The 20043-nt window shown below is 44.0% G+C and overlaps 1 long non-coding RNA gene across 1 annotated transcript in view; it reads left to right on the top strand.

Annotated features, from left to right (window-relative positions):
- Positions 1–5291, top strand: part of LOC311205681 — a 34681-nt gene extending 29390 nt beyond the window's left edge. The window contains exons 3-4 of the long non-coding RNA XR_014618169.1: positions 4546–4647; positions 5161–5291. This is a non-coding gene — a long non-coding RNA (uncharacterized lncRNA). The remainder of the gene's footprint in view (positions 1–4545; positions 4648–5160) is intronic.
- The last annotated feature ends 14752 nt before the right edge of the window (positions 5292–20043 follow it).

Here is a 20043-nt window from a genome sequence, read left to right as displayed (position 1 = left end):
TAGAGTTTTAATCAGCTTATTAATTTCTCACTGTTATTAAGCACAAGCTAAAGGTCTGAGGATATTTTTTTCAAAACACAGCTGAAGATATTGTAATAATACCGATGAGGTATTATTCCATACATGGAAGTGATCCTAAACAAAGCTTAGAAATACATTTCAGCTGCTTCTCAGAGCTTTACCAACTAACTTCTGGTTTAGTACTCAGTGCCCAGCGAGTCCAGTGCTGCTCAAGCCACATGCTTCAGCAACTGATACTTTGCACTGCTCATTAGCTGTGGAAAATAGGATACAAAAATAAAACTTTGGAAAGCAGACTTAAATAGACTTGTGAATTGGTTCTAGAGAACCCTGCCAAAAAGTGATTTTATTTTTATTATAAAGGAAAGGAGATTCATTAGAGAAGCAGTTCCAGCGACTAGACTTTTGAAAAACTTGCATTTTTATCAGTTAAAAATACTGAATAGCTGCACACACACTTATTTTTAGTAGAATCTATTAAATATCACTTCTTGACATCAGCCAGCTCAGAGTGACTGTACTCCAAAGTACCCATTTCATGTTTTAGCACCTTCACCAAATCTCAACATGACTTTTGCTCCATACTTCACTGGTTACTCCTCTGCTTAGCAGAACATAATTGCTAAACAAGGTAACCAGAAACAACAGAGATGAGAAATCTAAAGGTAAGTTAAGTCCTTGTGCTCCCCAGAAATCCTTGACAAAGTCAGGACACTGTTTAAAGCCAAAGGCCCAAGTTCTCCTTCGAGCTTGTTTTCCTCTAGTCTATCATATTTTCTTTCTGGCTATTTCTTGTATTATGGAGACCTAGGCACTTATTTTGCTGTATCTAAATGCAACTTGCTTCATCTAATATGTGGAGGGGTCAGAGAAATAGCCCCCTATCTCGATACAATTCCACTGCCCAAACCTTTACTATCAAGTCTGGAAAACTGACTGAACGAACTGGATTGGCACTGGATATGTGTTACTGAAATAGAGAGAGTAAAGCTAGTTGAATGCCTGTAGGGATGCAGGCAGCTGCACTTCAAATATACTGAGATACAGAACACTCCTGAGAGCCCTGGCAAGGTGTCGTGGTTTTGCATGGCGGGGTTCTGGTGGAGAAGGGGTGCTGCAGAAGGAGGGGTGCTGTAGGGGTCGCTTCTGCAAGAAGCAGCCAGAAGCTCTGCAGGCCCCAGAGAGCAAACACCAGCCGGCTCAAGGTGGGACCTGTCACTGATCAAGCCCAAGCCCATCAGCAATGGTCATAGCGCCTCTGGGAATCACATTTAGGAGAAGTTCGTGGAGGACTGTCTCCTGTGGGTGGGACTGGGAGAAGAGCTTCTTGAGAGTAGCCCTGCTGAGAAGGACTTGGGGATTGTGGTGGATGAGAAGCTTGACATGAGCCAGCAGTGCGCTCTTGCAGCTCGTAGGGCCAATGGTATCCTGGGCTCCATCAGGAGAGGAGTGGCCAGCAGGGACAGGGAGGTGATTGTCCCTCTGTACTCTGCCCTCGTGAGGCTCCATCTGGAGTACTGTGTCCAGATCTGGGGCCCTCAATACAAGAAGGATGTGGAACTGTTGGAGTGGGTTCAGAGGAGGGCCACAAGGATGATTAGAGGGCTGGAGCACCGGCCCTACAAAGAGAGGCTGAGGGAACTGGGCTTGTTCAGCCTGGAGAAGAGAAGGCTGTGGTGGGACCTCATTGCAGCCTTCCGGTACCTGAAGGGAGCTTATAGGCAGGAGGGGATTCGACTTTTTAAAAGAGCAGATAATGGTAGGACAAGGGGGAATGGACTAAAGCTAAAGGAGGGAAGGTTTAGATTAGGTATTAGGGGGAAGTTTTTTACAGAAAGAGTGATGAGGTGCTGGAACAGGCTGCCCAGAGAGGTAGTGGATTCCCCGTCCCTGGAGGTGTTCAAGGCCAGGTTGGATGGGGCTCTGGGCAGCCTTGTGTAGATCCTGGAGGTTGGTGTCCCTGCCTGTGGCAGGGGGGTTGTAGCTCTGTGATCCTTGGGGACCCTTCCAACCCAGACCATTCTATGATTCTATGACCCCATGCTGGAGCAGGGGAAGGGTGTGAGGAATCCCCCTCCACCCCGCAGCTAAGAAAGAAAACAACTGGTGAGAAACTGACAGAACCCCCCATTCCCCCAGTCCCTGCCCCTCCCCGTGCCACAATGAGGGGGGGAAGAAGGGAGCGAAATCATGATTAAAGTTCAGTCTGCTCAGAAGGGAGGGGTGGGGGGAGGTGCTTTAAGATCTGGTCGCACTTCTCATTACCCAACCCTGGTGTCACTGGGTGTGCAGTGCAGTGTCATAAATTAGAGAGTTTTCTTCCCTTTATTCTGTGTTGAGCTTGTTTTGCCTGTGACGCTGATTGCGGAATGATCTCTCCCTGTCCTTATCTCGACTCCTGAGCCTCTCAATATATGTTTTCTCCCCTGTCCAGCTGAAAAGGGGAGTGATGGACCAATTTTGGTGGGCATCTGGCCTCCAGCCCGGGTCAAACTACCACTTGAGAGAAGGTATTGCAAGTCTGTAAACTTAAGATGTAAAAGCTTTCATAATCAGTCTAAATATGTTTTGCTGAGCACTGGTCTTTGATTTTACTCATCAACCTGGCATATCTATCCATCCATCGCTGTGCTCAGTGATATGTAAGATAGTCAGTCCTATCCTGGTAGAACAAACATTGCATTACAGAACTGAATCATCGTGGTTAAGTAATATAATGGCAGCAGCACAGATGGCCACTAATTTAATTTTTGGGATTCTGCTTTAAGCCTGTGCCACCGCCACCCCTGACCAACTCACAAACAAGATATTTCACCATATAACATTCCTAGGAAATAGCAAGGTAGTGCCTATATAGTTACAGAAGCTCAGCTTTTTTGGTTTTTGGTGACTGTGCCATCTGTAAGCATGTAAATGATATCAAAGCTTGTCAGCATCTTACTGAGGAGGTAATCCACAGAGAGAACTAAAGAAAATGAAGGTGCTCAAGGTTTATTCAGGGGTTGCATTTAATGGTGGTAAAATAGCCTCACCAATACGAGCTATTATGGTGAAAGGGGGATTTTGCAAAATCTTTGTGCTTCATTTAATTTGTATTATTTTCAGATACAGGAAGGAGATTGAAACACTGGGTAACTAAGAAAAAGAACACAGGCTGGAATCTAGTGTTAGTGGCTACATTTCCACAGCAGCGTCAAGGGAAGCTTGCGTCTCTGAGACAAGTCAAAGTCAGTAAGATAAACATTTCAACCCCTGAAAAATTCTTGCACAAAAAATGACTGAAATCACTCCTGCTGATTTTTTCTGAAATGGAAATGGCAGTGTGAAGCAATTGGGCTGATTAACTTTATGTGAAGTGTGGCTTGTAGTAAGATTTGGGGCAAGGCAGGAAAGTCCCTGTATCACAAAAAAATGCCCAAAATGAAGGGCCAGAGAGAAGACCTTTACACCTATTTGTAAATGGGCCCTACTGTTTTTTAGGGAAAAAAACAACCCATCTTAGGATTTTACACCTAAGAATTTTGTGTGACTGTGTATGCCTCCTTCCTTCCTTCCTACCCCCAAAATACCAAGGTTGGTAAACTGGGACAAAACTTCAGACAAGTATTCAGAGGGTCACGCGAAAACCCATTTTGTCATTAAAAGAAGAATATACCCAACAAAATGTACAAAAGTTTGCCTCTGCTGGCAACTCTCAGTACACACTTGGAGTAGTTAAGTTAACCCCCAGGACAGGACTTCCGGACCTGACATTTTGAGTGCTAATCTTCAAGAATTTATCATCTCCCATGCCCTTTCCTCTGCTTTGTTTTTAGGGTGCTCTCTTCAAGCCACCCATTCCTCTCTGCAATAAAAGCAGACCTCTGGATGAGTAGGGGTCTGCTTCAGATGATTTACCAAGTTAAAAAGAAGAAAGTGATGCTTGAGTGTTTCTAGTAACAGAAAATTTGATGTCTTTGGCACTGAGCAAAAGCATGATGAAGAGTATTAAAATGGGGAAAGATGATTTTCAGTATCTCATACCCTGATTAAACAAAAAAAAAAAGTTCAGAAAATGCTAGTTATGTATAATCTGAAAGAAAATAGCGATGACAACATACAAATAAAAGTGGGTACAGTCCATCTTAATCACTATAGAAACCTGAAAGAAAAAGTATGGTCTGAATGCATCTCAGATATTTTGTATTTAGTTATAGAAACTGATCTGTCACTGAAGTAGCACTGTTGACTCGCTTCAGAATAACAGAGGTGGAACAGAACCAAGGACAGTTACATGCATTTCACTTTGCTGACTCTCAGTTTAAGCTCCCTACTGCTTAATTTTATTTTGGTCTGGAAAATATATTAGTGTCTGGAAACATATTACCACCTATAAAACCCTCCTTTGCTTCTGTCATCATCAAAGTAGGTTATCCCTTGGGCTAACAAGTATTTTTGCTGCATAAAGGATGCTGACGCTTGATTAAAAATGTGTTGTCTTTCCTGGTCTGTGACAGCTCTCTACTGAATCTTCCTGTTTCATAGGATTCATCTTGGTGACACCACCAAGCAAGGGAGATACACAGCTGGGTGGGTCCCTTCAAACCTGTTATTAAAACAGCCCATACCGAACGTTGGAAGTTTCAGGTAATTATTTCAATATTTGCTACATTATTGTTATGATAATGACTAAGAACATACTAAATCACTGCACTGTGTGACAAACACACCATTTTTAATTGAATGTTACTATTTTTTTTAATAAGATGTCATAAAATATGCGCACAGTGTCTCTATTACTAATATCACCACAGTGCAACTCTTCTGGTTCTCCCTTTCTGATTCTAAATTCTTGCTTGATATTACTGAGAGGCATCAATACTTCTGCAAAGGCTGATTAGCATGAAGTGACTCGATACACATGTTGAAAGGCAGAACTAACTGAAATTTCCAGCATACTACTAGAATATGCATTTCTCTGTGCATGCAAAAAGACATACTTCTGCGCGTAACTGATACTTCTGTTGATGCTTCTGTCAACATCTGTTCACAGAAGTGGCTATTGGCATGCACTTATCTGTGAATCACTATGCAAATATATGCAATTGCAATGAAAGAATTCTCTAGAAGATTTGAGCAAACCCATTTACTTTCTTGCAGAGCTAAAATTCTGAGGTGACTGACAGGTCCATTGTCACAGCCCTTACAGAAGCCAGTTGCCTGCTTTTTCCACTGAAGAAGTGGAGTGTTACTGGAGTACAAGAAGCATTACAGTGAGCACAGCACTTCCCAATCCCAGTAGTATTTTGCTTGGTCCTGTGTCATTGCAGAACAGTAAGGTGTGTCCTCAAGGGAATCAGGCCTGAACAATGAAGGTGATGTGAAGTGAAAGTGGTATTGCTGTTTGCCAGAAAGGACAGACCCTCTACTGATAGACACTGTTCAGGACACCATAGAAGAATCCTATAAGGAGACCCTCATTAAAGTAAATTCTCCATTTATACTCACAGAGACATGTGAAAGACATGATACAGTCAAACTGATGGTCTCTTGGCTACTTGTTAGTGGTGCTGGTCAGATGCTCACAATGAAGGTCCAACCAGGATTATCCTGAGGCAGATATCATGCTGCTTGTTAAGAGAAATGCAGTACTCTCTAAAGTCCCATCAGCCTGGGCTAGACCATTTAGAACAAGAGCTGATACTGAAGGTATTCTTTTCAACAGTGACCTTCTCCAGTATCACCTTCTTCCTGCAGCCATTCCTGGAGCCACGCATGTTAGTGGGTGAGTTTGAGACTGGAATGAAAGCTTTGTTTGTTATCCCATTCTCTCACTTGACATTGAAGGAAAAAAACCTGGTGTACTATATTGTTCAGCTGTCTACCTCCAAGGTTTTGGTAGCTCATACAGGTACAGGAGAAAGATTGGAGAGGGGTAGAAGGTCAGACGCATGGCTTTTACTACATCTTCTTCTCCTTTGCAGTGCATGCAGAATAAAGCATGAGCTATTTGCCCACCTCTTATGTTTACCATGGTTGCAGCAGACAAAGTGAAGTAGGAAATTCAACAGTTTACTTGGAGACGGAGAGAGAAGTGCTGAAACCAGTAACACACAGAATTCCATGCCCTAAAATGTTACGTGGCAATTGCAGACCAAAGAGTGAGAAAATCCTTAATCCCCATCCCTGCTCTATCCTTAAACCTTTAACTTTTTCATTTAACGCTCTCCACATATCGCAAAGTACCCTTTTCCCAATCTCAACACAGGTAAACAGTTCTACCACCCTCCCCCCAATTTTAGGAATAAAAATTGTTCCATGTGAAGGGCTGCTAGCACGGATCCTAGCTTTTCAGGACCAACGTTAAAAGCTTTAAAGAACCTGTGTAGAGATACCTCTTGATAACGAGTCAGCAGCTTCCACACTGCATGTTGTACAGTAAGCACAAGCAATCTTGCCCTCCGATCGCACACTGTCAAGCCACAGGGGGCTGAAGCAGTAGCTTAAGACACAGGCTTAACCAAAGGCAGCCCCCTCACTTTGAAAAGCAGATTAAGCACCCGACAGATGCTTTGTGATAATTTATGGGTAGTATATGCTGACCTGTTTTTTATGATGTTGATTGCACAACTATCTTGGCTTGATTTAATTAGAAGACTTGGGCAAAGCTTGAAATGCTTGGTAAATATAAGCTACCCACTGATAAGCACCCTCAGGTCAGTTTGTGATAAAACCTGAGTTCTCAACTATGGAGAGGCTGTTTCTGGGCTCCAGCCAAGCTGCTAGAATTTCTTTGGTTTGTTTGGAGGCTGAGAGTAAAACAACTCCAGTGACTGTGCAAAGGGTCCACAAGCAATATGCTGAAAAGCCAAGTAGCTTGTCATAGAGGTTCAACTGGCAAAGGCTGACGGGAACTTTTATCTTCCTGTCCCCAAGACACGTTGGGAAAAAAAAATTAAAACAAAATCTTCTGGTAATATAAAATACCTAAAGTAACTTTGCCCCACCTGTTTTCCTTTCTATTGGCCATATTGTTTTAAAACCTTTGCATGCTCAGGATGTAATTGTAGGTGCACACAATGTGAGCTTGTGTGATTCATGAGATACCATGACCCTTGGCTCTGAGGGTGTGGAAATCATACGATTCTGTAGTAAGTAAAGACACTGTCGCTCACACAAAGGTGCTGAACTCAGAGACACTAGGTGTAGCTGCTATTTATAACAACTGGAGCTAGCTGATGGTTTCATGATTAAAGTAATCTGCCCCTCAGGTATGAAAACTTTGAATGCATGCATACAGTTTGAAATAATCAACATGAGTTGATTTCCTTGCTGTTGATCGGTTCTTTTAGAAGACTTATCTACAGACCACCTAGGGGAGATGTGCTTAGGGGCAGGAAGGAAGGACTCATGGCTCCTCTGATTGCATCTACTCCTTCCCACTTAGGAGAACGCATTCTACCATGGCATATCACAACATTTTGATCTTCTGGTCACCCAGACAGGAACCTGAGGTTTGACATCCCTCATAGCTGTGTTTTGTTGTGCATAAGAGTTTTTTTGCATGGGGCACAGGGGTGGACATAGGCAAAGAAGAAAATGAAAGATGTGTCCAGGTAAGTTCCTATTCAGTTTGCAACTGAGAAGCAGACTCAGACTCGCAAACCTAGAAATACCTTGCATCTGGTAACAAAGTGGAAGGCAGTGGAGTACATGGCAAAGTTCCCAGCCAGTTCAGTCAGGATTTTTCCCTGGGAGCTCTTGGTATTTCTGCTATTACTTCTTCTAGCTGGCTTCATCACAAAATCCTTTTGCCTGCATAGTGATGTTCAGTTGTCCACCATCAGTCAACATGTGCCCCTTGTACATATCAGAAAATCAGCGTTCAGCTTCATCCAGACTTCTCTGTTCGTCTCTGCATTAGTACCTGACAAATAGCTCCATTTAAAGACTTTCTTGCTCTGCCATCACTGTTACAGTGTGTCAGTGTCAGCAGTAAGGTATCTCACTGCTCTGCTTGCTCACAAGTGATCCATTTGCTGAGAATAACCTCCCTAAGCCAGTACATGCCCTGACCTTTGAAGGATTATGCAGGGCAGTAGGGTAGAGAGGTAAAGTATTCTTAATGTTTCCTGCAACATCCAAATCATGGCTGGACACAATTTTTGTCTGAAATATCAAGCACAGAAGATTCTACAAGAAGTTACAGAAATATCTTTTTGCATTTGGGTCAGTTTTACCGAAGTGCTTGTTCTTAGACACAGCTGTCACTGGGTTGGGTGTGCATGATGATCACACTTGAAAAAGTAGAAAAAAATGTACTTCAATATTTTTGATAGTGATGTGTTTTGCTTTTCAAGCTCAAAACCAATTTTCCATTTAAAATGACTTTCAAAATGTATTTTAAAATTATTCAGAAAGTTCAAATTGAAAACACTACTCCATTTCAGACCAATCAAGGCAATTCTTCATCACTAGTGATTCTTTTTAGTTCTTAATTCTGTGAAATTTTGTTCAAATATTCATTGCCTCAAAAATCACTTCTTTATTTTCCTATGGCTGTTAGTGTGTCATGAAGCCCTTCTTCCCACTGAGCTGTAATCCTGGACCCAAATTAAAAGAATATTTAAACATGCCCTTAATTCTGAGACAAAGTTAAGTACCTGTTCAGAATCTCACTGAGTAGCTATGAGTGCCAAGTATGCTGAGCTGCTAAGCTTAGCAAGGCCTCCCCAGCCCTCCTTTCTCCTCTTCAGGTTTTCTAAATAGGGTTTTTCTTTACTGCTCAGTGGAATAAAGAATGACAGTGGTTTAGAAATTGAGAAGTTTCACATATTCCAGAGATACTGTTCCTGACCTTTTGATCATCAGAGAGAGAAAACAAAGGGGAAAAGAAAGAAAAACAGAGAGAAACTTCTGTATTTGGAAATAATGTGAGTCCTCTTGGGCACCTGACAATTCTTCCCCTCCCATCTTTCCAAACAAGTGTTATTTATTGATCTACAGACACAGAAACATGGACTGAGTAAAAAACAACAGAAAGAACATTAAAAGGGATATCATTCTTACAGAAAGCACATGACCAATTAAGTTACCATTATTTCCCCTTCCCCCTCCAGCCTTACTCTATGCAAACAGAATAAGCAATCAAATTCACACTGAAGTCCAGTTCCGCATTTTTCTGCGGATTAAACAAATTTTGGAACAGACTAGGCTCCATTTGTATATACATATATTAAAAAAACCCCACATTTCAAGCTGCTTATATTTTATACATACACATACATTTCACACATCAGGGGAACAAGCACGCAGAACCAACCACGAGCGATTCAGTTAACAAACTCCTAGCACCCTTCCTTTGTTCAGCTCCCACAAATTTCTGCTGCTGGTGGGTGTAAGTCTTTTGAACTTCTTGAAAGCAACAAAGAGAAAAAATGTAAATCAACGCATTTAACCATGTACTTTCCTGGGCTGCAGGAAGAACAGCTCCTGACTCGGAGAAGAGCAATACACACGCATCCAAGGACGTGCTGGTGAACAGCTCACAGCATTCCCTGGGGCTTCTCTGTCTATTCTGTATTTGTTTAGCAGTTTCAGTGGAACACTTGTATCTGAGTGCCTCAAAAATCACTCATTTGACTCTCCTCACCAGCAGGAGGAAGAGAAGTACCTTGAGTTTTGCTCTCTGGGTTGGAAGTTGAGTTGGCACAACCAAAGAGATGCTGGAGAGCTTGTCCACCCCTCTGCACAGAGACAAACTGCCTTTCTGTAACAGGTGCTGGTTGTATTCCTCATACCCATCCTAGCTTCCCAACACCATTAAATACAGTTATCTTGTTTACTTGTGAGGCCACGTCTTCTGCAGGTAGTGAAAAGCTGGTCTAATGCTTTGTAACAATACTGACAGATGCAGTCATAATGAAATATTTCCAAGCTATTGCATGGCCAGAAAAAGAAAGGAAAATACTGTTGCTATGACTGCAGTATAAAAGTTTTCCAGTATTTTAGATGGTTAAAAGGAAGAGGGGAAAAAATAGAGAAGGAAGGAAATTTGCAGAAATGGTTAGGAAACTCTAAGGAGGCCAGAGCCAAGAGCATAGAAATAAGAAAAACTCCTTAGAGGAGAAGACAGTGCAGAAAAAAACCTACTACCCAGCATGGTAGAAAAGAGCTTTAACTCACACTTACTACTACTTGTAGACTCATGCCCAGGTGTAGCAATAAAATAAACAGTTACCTACCTCATTAAATCAGCTCAAGAAATTCTCCTGAAAAGGACACATGAAATCTCTGTCACACATTTGCCAAACCCAAGACCAAGCTGCTAAATTCATTAGCAAGTAAAAGAAGAAAAAGTTTCAGAAACCCTACCTGCCCTGCTCCTGCAACAAATTAGCTCAAGACAGCCCCCTCTGCCCAGGTGGAGACCACTACCCCTTCCCATGTGGAATGAGCAGGGCTCTGACCACACCTGTGTGACCTCATTCAGGTTGGGCTCACCTTGCTTCACAGCCGGTGAGAGGCTCTGAAAGCTCAGGGATTGCTTAGAGGTCAACTAAGGGGAAAAGAGAAACCAAGATGTGCTGCACCCGCAGTAAGCAGCTTCCCACTACATCCCAAGGTTGCGCATTTTGTTTCCTCAAGCCGGGAGGAGAAGGGAGGTTTGGCCCTGCACCGCTCCCCGGGGAAAGGCTGCTCTGCCAGCCTGCCTCTGACTCACTGTTGTGACATTCGGTATTAAAGCTTAGGCAGTTTTGAAGATCGCTGGAACAGAGGCATTGAAACACCCTGTTATTTCACCTGTACCTTTGATTTTTTAAATAACTCTGCTAATTCAAAAAGGTTATTTACCACATCAGCCCCCTGATTATACCGAGCATTGTTCTGAGCTATTGTAACCCTCCGTTTTAAAGTGGATTTAATCCATTACGGTCTATCACATAAATCCCTCTTAGTTTGTGGATTATTGACCTGATAGGCCCAAACAGCTCCATCTGTCCATTTAAATGGGCACAAATGCTGTGAGTGGTCATCGCTTTCAATCCTATTATTTGCAAAGTGCTTTCTTCCTCTGTCTCTACGTACGGACGTTTGGTATTCAGGGACAATTTATCGCCGAGTTCTTGTCTAAACTCCTCCAATTACAAGGTTTTCCAGGGCAAACTGCCCACATAGAGTAGCATAAGTAAGTGTACTGCTACTCGACTTGGGAAATGAAACTGTTGACTTGGAGCCAGCCCTTAGGAGTGATGTAAAAGCTGATAGACTGGAGGAACGTTTGAGAGTGAAAAGGGACTCCCTTTTGAAGTGCTGGGATGAATCCAGTCTTAGTTAATGAAGCTTTTATATATTTGAAAATTACTTTCAGGTATCTACTCCAAGTGGTTCCTATGAGTGAGCTAAACTGATGGTCTAAGTGACATTTGTTGAAGTGAAAAGGGGAACAAAATAACTTGTTACCTGTTGATAGGGGTCAGGGTGAGAGCCTGCAGAGAAAAACAGGAATTTTTTATTAGTCAGTATTTGCTGGCCAAATAATTTACAAAGACTGAGTTAATCATCTTGATGTGTCATGCCAAATAATTTCTGATGGAAATATTCAAGTGCTATAAAAAGGTTCCCTGTGCAAGGAAGCCTGTTTCCCCCACCACCACAGGTATTCTACGCATGATGTACTGAAAAGGCAGGAGAACATAGACAAAAGAAGTCTGCAAAAACTGGCTGCCACCTCAGCCTGACAGACTTCACCGTTGTGGTTTCACCCTGTTCCTCCAGGTGAGCCACTCCACCTGCCACCAGCAGGCCAGGCCACGCCGAACACACGGATGTAGCATCCCAGTGTGCAGAAGGCTTTGCCTCTGGCACAGCTGGCTCCTGTCTGCGGCAAGAATTAGTGGGGAAAGTAAAATTTCAGGGAGTTGGTCCTGAATAATACTTGCAGAGACTTAGAAAAACCGCCTTGCAGATGGTCTGTGACAGCTTTTGTGTACGTAAATAGAGATGTCTTGGGTCTGACACTGGGAAGAGAGTGGTTTGTGTCCTGCTCAGACTCTTTTCAGGGAGCTTCGTGTTTTTGATGCAGAGCTAAATATAACTTCCCTGTGCACCGGACACGTGGTTGTTTTTTCAGGGATGTGGAAACTCAGGGAAGTGGGAGGATATTTTTGGCAAGCTACATTTTTGGGAAAGAAATATCAGGTGCCAGGGCCTTCTCAAATCCAGAGCTAATGCCAAGCTGTGAGTGAAGCTGTCGAATACATTTGACCATACTGTTTCATATATGATGGTGTTAACGTAAGTATACTTGTGTGAATACACAGGGAGCCCAATCTACTTGGTGCTCTTTTTTTTTTTGCTTATGTAAGTGATTTCATGCATTTCTTTAAGTCAGCTGGATCCTCTGACCCAGTCTTGGGTCTTTGACTCACTGTAGGATGCGCACAATTCCAGTGACAAAATCTTGTCCTAAGCAGAAAGCTTGCATGAAATATTTATTCCCTGAAGTGAAAGTAGACAATTTTTTTTTTCTAAAAATGTCCCACTTGCAGCAGTTAAATATGTAGCATCCTAGGTTCTCACACTTTGTTTTGGCAGCAAGAAATGTGGTGGCCTCTGAAGACAGACCACCTAGAAGCTTTTAGGAGGGAGCAGCAGCCTCCCTGCCTGATGTAATTTGAAATTCTGCCCTCTTATACAAATTCAATGCAAAAGTTTGAAGTATTTAGAAAACTTTCACACACACACCCCCTTTGGCATAAATTTGAACAGCTATTTTGGGGGAAGTGGGCTCTCTGCACACAAGCACATCCTCTCCATCAGGGACGGGAAACTGAGCCCACTCCCTGAGTTGGGAGGACCCATAAGGATCATCAAGTCCAACTCCTGGCTCCACACCTGACCAACCAGGTCAGAGCATGGGACTGACGGCATCATCCCGACATTTCTGGAACTCAGCCAAGCTGGGTGCTGTGACCACTTCCCCGAGGAGCCTGTTCTAGTGCCCGACCACCCTCTCAGTAAAGAGCCTCTTCCTAATATCCAACCTAAACTTCTCCTGTCACAACTTCGTGCTGTTCCCTCGGGTTCTGTCACTGGCCACCACAGAGAGGAGATCGGCACCTGCCCCTTTGCTCCCCCTTGTCAGGAAGCCACAGACCGCCATAAGGTCTCCTCCCCTCAGCCTCTTTTTGTCCAGGCTGAACACACCAAGAGACTTCAGTCTCTCCTCACAAGACCCTTCACCATCCTTGCTGCCCTCCTCTGGACACTCTCCAATATTTTCATGTCCCTCTCGTACTGTGGTGCCCAAAACTGCACCCAGTACTCAAGGTAAGGCCACACCAGCGCAGTGTAGAAAAGCTCAGCTCCATCACCCTGAATGAATGTTGAGCCAGAAGGAAATGTCTCGATTGCTCGCTGCTACTGCTCTAACATTTCAGTCACCAGGAGGAGGAGGGAGGAGGTTTTGGTATATTACTGGAAGCTATTAGTTTTATGAACTGTACCAATAATGTGGCTTATATTCCACTTGGAAACTAAATTAGTTTCTGAGTTTATATTCACAGTGATGAGGTTTATCTAGTTAGACTATAAAATAGAACTTACTCATTGGGCACTAGCAAAGACAGGTTTTGAACAAGTTTTTTAGCTATTTTAATAGCTAGGACAGTGTTTTAGTGATGACTTTAATATTCTCTTAAAAATCCAATCCAGTGAATTACAGGGGCTGAGGGAAGACAATCACTGCTGTAATATTTTAACAAAGCAGCCCACATTATACCGAGGGCATGTAAACTGACCTGTTTCTGTGAAAGCCACTCTTCTGCCACTTGGTTTGATAGGCTAATAAAAAGAAGGGACATACTGTAGTTGATTATAAGCTTTTAGACCTTATATTTAAGGAGCCTGAAATGTAAGGGGTAAGACAGCACACATTTCTTCACAGGAAACTTTGGTCCTTACAAGGATTCGTGTATTCTTCTGATGATAAAGGTTATGAAACAAAACAAGTTGCTATACAAAGGTCTTTCATCATGAAACAGAGCAATAAAAATTTATAAGGTTATTCTGATATAAGTTGATACTTAGAGTCTCAAAGCATACCGCTGAGAACATTACAGTGCACAAGTCTCATTGCCGCCTGGAATTCTTTTGAGCTATACAATAGCTGCCTGACGTCATTTAAAGGGTGAAGGATGATGAATGCTCAATGGTGAAATCAAAAACACAGAGAGGAAATGTTTGACTTTGTTAATATGCTCACACGACTGATCTTCATGGCTGCATAATTCATTTTAACAAGAATTAGCCAGTTGTGCAGTAAACTGGTTCTCAAGGGTGGGCCAGTTCTGCTCATCCTGAGCCAGGTGGGAAGACTGAGGCCAGTCAAGCCCACTGAAACCCATGGGATGTGAGCGCAGTGTTTGGATATGAAAGTGATTCAAAATGCAAGTGACTGTGAATGAGCACTGGTGTGTTCAGGGAACCCTAACTAGGCTGGTAGGGGGGTTCACGTAGCGGGGTGGATTCTGCAGCACCTAGCTCCAGTGAGCCTTAACCTGGGTGAAGGTGTGCTGATGGGGCTGCTGACTGGGCAGGTTTGACAGCCTGGGATGCACATGCTTTCCCAGTTCAGGGCCCTCTCTCTTCTTTCCTGTTGCACTTGTCTGCCAGCGCTGAGTGAGGCAGGTCCTGGGGCGGCTGAAGGGAGCAGCCCGTCCTCCTGGTCCTCCTGCTGCTGGAACTATGCGGGGCTCTGGCTGACCCCAAATCACAGAGCCAAAGCTGTGCTCTGGCCCGACCTCTGCTTGTAGCCTGTGAGCAGAACGCAGTGGAGAACAAAACATGCAGAGGAGTTCTAGCAGGAGGACTTCAGGGGCTTTGTACTTTCCTCGTGCCAGGCAGCTACTGTGAGTGGTCCAAGGACAGAGCGATGAGTCTATGGAAGCCAAAACAGGCCCTTGTTCTCCCAATAACTCTGTTCTTTCTGTTATTTATTTATTTTTTAATCAGTAAAGACCATACAAGTAAATTCAGCATGACTGAACAGAGCTTGCTTTTTAAGTAGTTCAGGAATCCCAGTGAATATCAAATACCTGACAAACTGATAGCATCTCCAGATGCTGAGAAGTTATGACACAGAGGAGCATAGATTATCTGAGAAACATCTATACTGATTCCAAATGGCCCCAAAGGAGGTACGTGGTCGAGCTTGTGAGGGCTTTATCGTGTTGCCCTCTATTCCCTCAAGACATGTGGCTTGCCTGAGAGCTCTGTGCAAATAAAGGGTGCTGTTTGCTGAAAGGATCTTTCTTCTTTTAGCTCTGCAGCAGCTGTAAACGCGGAGAGTGATCAAGCTCTTGTTTGCCTGTTAGACACCAGAAAACCTTAGTGGCAGAACTGTCATAGAGCTTTATCTTCACATAGCACCTATAGGACAGCTTGTCAGAAGAGCCCTCTGTGTGATTACCTCGTAAAAATAATGAGTGAATAATCATTGGCAATATACATGCAAATTGGCTTTCCAAAGCATGGAGCCACAAGACAAAGTTTATCAGTCAAGGGCACTGAAGCAATTGTGAGCAGTCCCCAGAGACTAAGTCCTCTGGGATTGCATGAAATCAATCTGGCAGCCTGTGAAATATATAGTCCAGTTGCCTAGGTCTGTACAAATATTCACCCTCTCACCGTGGAGGTGCTGGGGAATGCAGATTAAAAAGGGCTGTTTCAGGACTGAAATAGTCACTCTGTAGTGAGAAGCCAAGTAGAAGCTGATCATTATTTTATCTGTGCTGAACAACATGTGTAAGCAAATTGCACATAATTATGATAAAATACCATCAACAACATGACAGTCTCCTGTCGTGTGCTGGGGCATTTGGCACAGAGCGCCGCCGAGTTGGATGTTTGTTCCCTGTCTGATGCTCGGTGTTTGTGTTTTGCCTGTTGCTTTGACTCACGCTCTTGCTTCAATAAAGACTTGTTATACTGTTGTTGTCTACAGTGTTCACTGATTTACGTGAGAGGATTGAACTCCAGTAGCCAGCCACAGCTTCCTTCCTTACTGCAGGGGCTGTTCTTTCCATTCCCTAGGACGATAAATGAACCCAACCAGCCATGTCTCTGAAGAAGAGGGATATAAATGTTACTGCAAGGGAGGAAAGCAAGTGGAGATTCCTCCTCAGGGCAGAAGAAGGTCAGTTTGCCCTGAGAACTTGCTAGCAACTTTGTGCTGTCAGACTTAGCTTTTGACACTCATGGCCCAGACTTGATGAGGGAGTCTTGCACCACTGCTAAATCACGCGTGCCTTTGGGGGGACAGATGGTCTGTCCCAATTCAGCATTGCCAACAAGAACATTTCTATTGACTTTGCTGGGAGATTGTAAAAGCTGCAAGAGTGAACTTGCAAGGATGAACTCTCCATGTAAGGAGGTGCTGTACAGCAAAAGAGATGATCTCATCCTGTTTGACTAGTATAAACCAAATGCAGATGAACTTCAGAAGTTTTTGAAGCTTATAAAATCAAGGGAGAATCACTAGTCAGAATGAAAGCCTACAGCTTTTTAGTTGCTTGCTTTGCAAAGCAATCCTGGCTGGTTATCCTGCATCAGGATAAAATTAAACAAAGAAGGCAACGCAACTACAGATGAAATCTAATGCTGGCAAATGTGGTGTAGCTCACTGGGAAAGTCACAAGAATGACTGAACAGTGCTGGCAGTGTTAAAGCTGCATATTCACAATTTTTGTTGCAGGTGTAACTACTGCCCAGGAAAAAAAAAAAGAGCTTTAAAATATGATGGATGTACTTAGCAACTGGTCCTGGAGAAGCAAGCCAGTCTTGAAGATCTTCCAAGGCTTTGTAAGTGTTTGGAGATATAGGGCCATCTAACTGGTGAAGCCATCAGAAAGCACAGGATTAGTAAGCACAGCTTCTCTCCGGGTTTCCTTTTTTTCTGATTGGGAATTTTGCTCACACACAAAACCTGGTCTTGGATTTCTATGCTCCTGGTAGTCCCCCTTGCAGAGCAGGACAGTTAACCACTGCACACACATGTGGCAGCTCTGCAGCAGAGGTGGTGGTACAAGCAGTTGTGTGTCAGGGCTTAAGTGCAATGGAGTGCAGCATTTAAGGCCTTAAGCTTTTGAAGGGTCAAAGGATGTGAAGGGGGTGCAGTGGGATGGGAGGTGGGCAGGCAGCACATCCCCATTGCCTCCCCAGGGGGGTTTGGGCTCTATAACCCTGGTGACGCCAGAGTGAGGGCGTACAGACCCCTCGCATCCCGCATCTTTGGTTTTGAGGTCAAGCCGCTGGAGACTTGAGAGGAAACAAAGGGCAGACTGAAAAGCGAGGCGAGGAGCGAAGTATTTTCCGGGCATCGACGCCGTGCCAGGCGAGAACAAAGGCTGCCGCCTCTCCAGCAAGGCGATGAGCCCTCTAGAGGCAGCTGCCACCAAAGCAACCCCGGCCGTGACGGCACGACAGGGAGGGGGGGACCCGCCTGGTGCCCCGGTTCAGCGCTTCCCTGCATCCCCATCCCTTGGCACCCGCCCCGGGCCCTGCTACCTACTCCTGCGTTAGGGCTGGCGACGTCCTGGGAGGCAGCAGGTGACGCTGGGCACGGAGACGGCAGCTTTTTTTGTCTTTGTCAAGCTGCTTAAAAACGTTTGCAAACAGTTTTCTGGCACATTATGCGTAGACCATCGTGCAGTCCTCATCCTACCTGGATGCAGCCAAACGCTGCATGAGATGAACCTCACTGCGGTTAATCTCAGTCCTGGTGAGAGTCCTAAAGTCCAGTGTTCGTAACCTCCCCTGCCTATGGGAGGGCAGGGCCACTGCCTCCCCCTTGGTGTCTCCCCCAGGCAGTGAGGAGAGAGGCAAGAACGACAGAAAGCTACTGGGGAGTGGTGCAGGATGATAAGCAGGCTGCAGAGCAGGTTCCAACACAAAAAGTCATTAATTTCTTACTGTTAAGGGGTTAATAAGACCTCACAGACTCCTGCCCTTTCTATCCCGGGAAAGCAGTGGATTCTGTGGGTATACCATGATTTTTAGCAGGCCGGCTTTCCAGGTGCTGCTAGAGCAGCCAGGCTGGCTCCTCTCTGACTCTGTTCTGGGTGAAGCAGCAAGCGGGGAACCCCTGGTGCACAGCCTCTTCGCAGCAGGAGCCGCGACCACACGCTGGTTTCATTTTACCTCTCCTGATTCAGTTTTAAGAACTTGCAGCTTATCAAAAGCAGCAGTTTACTATCTAAGAGAAGTTATTCAGGCTTTGAAAAACCCTCCAGGCACTTTTGTACACCTGTCTTAACAAGACAACGTGAAGCCTTTCTGGAGTCAGTCCCCCTCAGGAACACCTTTCGTCCCGATCGTGTAGGTTCAGCTCAGTCCAGAAAAGAGCCTCACATCTTTTCTCTCCTTTCCTCTTCAAAGCTCTGGATTATTCATACCTATCTGCTACCAGACCACAGTTTCTGCAGAACCTTTCCTTTTACTCCCTGTTTCCTCACAGAAATACCCCTGTAAGCTCAGCATCAAAGGGCTTAACACCTTAAGCCCCTTATTGGTGATGATGTTTATGGTACTAATTGTGGGATGATCTTGCTCCAATGATCTGCAAGGTACGACAGCAAAACGGTTCCAGTGATTTCCCTGCCAAAATAGCAAAGTCAAACACTAGCATTTCCCACTTCCTTACTTTTCTTGACTAGATATTGATGGAAACCTTATTAAAACTCCATACTTTGAGACAGATAATTTGAAACTTCTCTGTGCCACTGCCAGGTTCATGCATCCATCTCGGAGAAAGAAAAGAAGGAAAAAAACCCCTAAAACTACAATGTTACACAGAATTGCAAAAACCAAAGCACTTCATCTTACATGTCTCTCACAGGATATTTGTGGGATGATATGGAAAAGGGCATATATTACTGTTTCTTTTCATAGTTATTCATGGTGCACATTATTTTTAAAGGTGTGATGGCTGATTTGATTCGTGTAGGAAGATTATGTTAGCTAGACCTCACCTGGCTGCTTTTGGAGAGTAATCAGGGAAAGTGTTCTTGATTTATTTTTTCCTCTCCAAAAGAAGGGAAATATTAGATGCATGTGTTCTCAAAAAGAATGCAAATGTATCCTTGCATTTAATCTCTTTGTTAATATTTGTTTTGGTGAACTGGCAAGACTTCTGGAATCAGCATTTTTAAGTGAGATAAGACTACATCTTGATGCTTGGGCTGATATGTTAGCAAGGCAGGGGAGGGACTATTTATTCTTGGAAGTCCGTGACAGAATTTACATAAAGCCTAAAAAAGATCTGTATCTTTTATAAAGATGTTGGTGCTGTGTAAGCAACGTTCCACACATTTCATCTGCTTGTTATGTTGTTGATCTCTCATGAGCCACAAACCCCCATTGCTGTAAGCAGTAGTAACAGCAATCCCTAACCCACTAGCATCAGATCCCTAAATACTTGTAATGCAGCCTAGTCCTAAACTGGAAAACGTAGAATTAGCTGAGCTTCTTTTTCAGTTTGGTTTTAAATTTTTAGCCCACAAAAAACATTGGTTTCCTGCTATTCTCTTACCTCCTTTAAGACTTCAGTCTTTGGTGGCTGCAGTGGGGTTGAACACGCAGCCTTTTAGACCAATCCATGGGGAACACATCTAGGAAGGTACTACTGTTGTCTTCTGAAAGCATCACGGCATTTTAACCTGTCTTTTGGTGCCATTTTGCAATAGGATGAAGAGCTCTTGCCCTCGGATTTGATACCTTCTTTTTCTACCCATGTCCTGGTTCTGGCCAGGCCAGAGTTAACCACCCCCCAAGCAGCCAGCACAGGTGAGCTGAGTTCAGCCTATGCTGTTTTCCACACCACCTGACACCACTTCCCCATAAAAGGGGCTGGTTGGGGAAGGGCAGGGGCTTGTTGTCTCTGGGACAGTCTGAGTGCAGCTGGGGCATTGGGTCAGTTGGTCAGTCGGTCCTTGCTGTCAGGCAGCACTCTGTAATCGTCAGGTCAATAAGGCACTCTGTGTT

The sequence above is a fragment of the Gallinula chloropus genome (assembly GCF_964237585.1).
Source record: "Gallinula chloropus genome assembly, chromosome: 2".
Lineage (NCBI taxonomy): Eukaryota > Metazoa > Chordata > Aves > Gruiformes > Rallidae > Gallinula > Gallinula chloropus.
This window is presented reverse-complemented; position numbering and strand designations above follow the sequence as displayed.